Source organism: Anopheles merus, unplaced genomic scaffold (assembly GCF_017562075.2).
Source record: "Anopheles merus strain MAF unplaced genomic scaffold, AmerM5.1 LNR4000880, whole genome shotgun sequence".
In the NCBI taxonomy this organism is placed as follows: domain Eukaryota; kingdom Metazoa; phylum Arthropoda; class Insecta; order Diptera; family Culicidae; genus Anopheles; species Anopheles merus.
The window spans coordinates 1,081-4,716 of NW_024428460.1; the positions used below are offsets into that span (position 1 = coordinate 1,081).

General features: G+C 57.1%; 1 pseudogene; it reads right to left on the bottom strand.

Annotated features, from left to right (window-relative positions):
- Positions 1–515: 515 nt before the first annotated feature.
- On the bottom strand, positions 516–3,247 carry LOC121603142 (annotated as a pseudogene).
- Positions 3,248–3,636: the final 389 nt, after the last annotated feature.

Here is a 3,636-nt window from a genome sequence, read left to right on the forward strand (position 1 = left end):
CCCGCCTACTGACACAATGGCCTACATTCGGAAGTTGCTGGTGGAGCTGACCACGTATCGCACGTACGGGAAGAGGGATGAGCGAAGCTGCCACCTACTACTATCGTCTTGCATTGATTCATGTTCACACACCCATTTCAAAGTTGACGGGAAGGGGTTTGGTTTTTGGGGGGTGTTTTTCCCTTTCATGCGTCTCGGGCTGCTTCGTTGCACAATGGTTGATTGCAAATACACGTCAGCTCCTCCCAGCCCCGGATGTGGGGGAGAAAGTTGCACCACAAACAGAATAGAACGCGCGGACACACTACACCGCCACAAAAACGGGGCTCGTCATTAGTGGAGCCAGATTCAATCGGGTACGGTGCACTTGTTTGCCACACCTTAAAATACCTGTTGCATTGTTAGTGGGGGATGAGCACGGCTAAAAGTAGGGAATTCAATTAGGTCACAAACGGTGTGCATGTGTATAGGACTAACAGATACATAATATATTGGGCACCACTTGTTTCCAACCAACATGGACATAATTTACACATCACGAAATGTTGAAATTCAATTTCTAAAAACTCCCCTTCCCCACTCTAAACCGATTCACTTTCGGCCTCTTCACCATTCGCGTGCTGCACGGATCCTGGCTTGCCGGCTCATCGTCGCCGTCATCGTCTCCGTCCAGCGCCGGGTGCGCTCCCAGATCCTCCAAACTATCAATGTACACGCACCGATCGCAGCAGCACGTGAAGTGGTTCTCATCGCCGAGGTTAATGTTTTCCTTCAGAAACAGAAAACACCGCCCGCGGGATGATCGTCTCCTTGATGTGGTACCCGTACTGGAATCACACTCCATGATTGCCTCGTTAAAGTCCGCATCGTAGTCGGCGTTCGTCATGCTTTCGGGGTTGAAAAAATCGAAGAACGAACTGCCGGGTGCCTCCACCAGATTGTGCCCATCCTTCCAGTCGATGGTGCCACCCTCGCAGCTGTAGATTTCGAACCCGTTAAACTTGGCCGGTGCGTCCGGGTTCGGGGCGCAGCGCAAAAAGTACTTCTTGCTCAGCACCTCGTTCGCGAAGTACGCGTTGGGGGCGAAGGAAAAGAGCAGTTCGAACCCGGGCACCGGTTCGCTCACCAGCATGACCCGAATGTCCTGCAGCTGCTTCAGCACCGGCTCGTCCCGCTCCTGGATCATGTGCTCGAGGAAGCTGGACTTTAGCACGGTCAGCCAAAACTCGGGCACACCGGTCGGCTGGTCGGCCGCATCGTTCGGGGCAGGGTTCGATTCCGTCAGCTCCGGCACGTCCAGCCCGTTGACGATGCGGGCCACTCTTGTCGTGACACTCGGCAAACTCCGCCTGATACTGGACCTCCATCTCGTGCGCCTTCAGGTGGAACTTTAACCTCCCGCTCGACGATGTCCAGCTGAATCTTGCGCAGCGCGTACAGCTTCGCTTGAATGTTCGGCGGCACCGGGCTGGATGCGGTCGATTGTGCCAGCTCAATCTCCTGATGCGCTTCTCGATGACGGATATTTGGTGAAGTAGGAACTGTTCCGTTTTCTCCAGCGATGGCGCTTCTTCGTTCGTGGCGATGGTACGGAGGGGGAAATCATCACTGCTGCTTCGTTTGTTTTATTGTCGGGCCCATTTTTTTGTTGTGGCTTTTTTTGTTGGGTGCTTTTGCGGACACTTGGCCAGGGGTTTTACTTGTACGGAACGACCAACTGCACTGTTAGATTCGTTGTAATAATTTTGCATCGCGGGAGCAGGTTGCAAGGTTGCTAGGATGGAATTATGTGCAGAGCATAATAGGGCGTTCCCATGGATACACAGTGAGCTTACTGTATACACGAGTTGGAGAAATGATGGCTGTCGATAAAATGCTTCAATTGAATCCATTCAACGTACATTTTCTCTAAAAAATCCTCTTAAATTGTTGTGGATAGACGTGCCGAGCCCTGGATTCGCCGTAGCAGTTGCGCTGCTGCTGGTCGACATCCAGGAATCGACACTGCGCTCACGCACACTAATACGCCGCACTTAGCGATGCGCGCTAAGTGTGTGCAGAGCGCACCTAACGCGGGAGTGTGTAACAGGCTACCGGTCGAGCAGGGCTCCCGGTAGGGCTCACGGTGCGGCTTGTGCGCGCGGCCCCATACATCATTGTATTGTGTTTTGTATCATTTAATATGTGTAATAAATGTGTAAATGTCCAAACATAAAAGTGGCGACGAGGATGGGATTCTCTTGCGCAAGGAGGATCCTACAGAACCCGCAGCAGCCATCGCGTTTCGTCTGGCCTTTCTGCAGCGTCAGTGCAGCGGCCATCGCGATGGCACGGTTCCCTGTGCCTTTGGATACCGCGGAACATCGGGCCGCCGCCACCGCAGACACCGTGGCCCCGGCTGCTGTCCCATCACTGGCGACCGCTGCAATGGGCAGCCGGCTACACACCACCCACTGCAGCCGCAAATCAAGGGCGACGGCACATTCCGCCCCGGCTCGAGGCCTGCAGCACGTCATCGGCGAAGCAGCTATCCCGCCGCAGCTCGAGCCCAGCAACACCAACAGCAACGCGCAAGTTGCTTCGGCTGTAGCACCGCAGCACGTCATCGGCGAGGTCGCATTCCCCGCCGCGGCTCGAGCCCTGCAGCACGTCATCGGCGAAGCAGCTATCCCACCGCAGCTCGAGCCCAGCAACACCAACAGCAACGCGCAAGTTGCTTCGGCTGCAGCACTTCAGCACATCATCGGCGAGGTCGCAATCCCGCCAAGGCTCGAGTCCGCCTCATCATCGGCAACCCGCAGGTTGCTTTGACTACAGCACGGCAGCACGTCATCGGCGTGGTCGCATTCCCGCCGCGGCTCGAGCCCCGCATCACCAACGGCGACACGTAAGTCGCCTCGGCTGCAACGCAGCAGCCTCGCATCATAGGCGACGACACATTCCGCCTCACCTGCAGCAAACCCAGCACGTCCAGCCAGAGACGCCATCGCTGTGGCCGGCCATTGCTGTCGCCGGTCATGGCCCTGCCGGTGCAAGGTTTCATCGCGGCACCACCCTCACCTCCCGGCAGGCGTAGCAGCGACGCTACAATCCGAGGACGCGAACGCGGCATCATCGCCGCCGCCCGGGACAACGGTGCACCATAGCAGACGCTCCCGAGGAAAGCGAACGCAGCATCATCGCCGCCGCCCCGGGACAACAGGTCATCATCGCAGACGCGACCCGAGGACAGCGAACGCGGCTTCATCGCCGCCGCTCCAGAAACAACAGCCGCAACCCGAGGAACGCGAACGCGGCATCATCGCCGCCGCCCGGGAACATGAGCGCAGCAGCATCACGGGCCCCACTACGTACCATCGGTCGAAGGGTGTCACCACGCTGGTATTCCGTTGTGGAATATCACCCGCGTCGGTTCGACCCTTCGGTTATTAAAAGGGGGAGATGTTGTGGATAGACGTGCCGAGCCCTGGATTCGCCGTAGCAGTTGCGCTGCTGCTGGTCGACATCCAGGAATCGACACTGCGCTCACGCACACTAATACGCCGCACTTAGCGATGCGCGCTAAGTGTGTGCAGAGCGCACCTAACGCGGGAGTGTGTAACAGGCTACCGGTCGAGCAGGGCTCCCGGTAGGGCT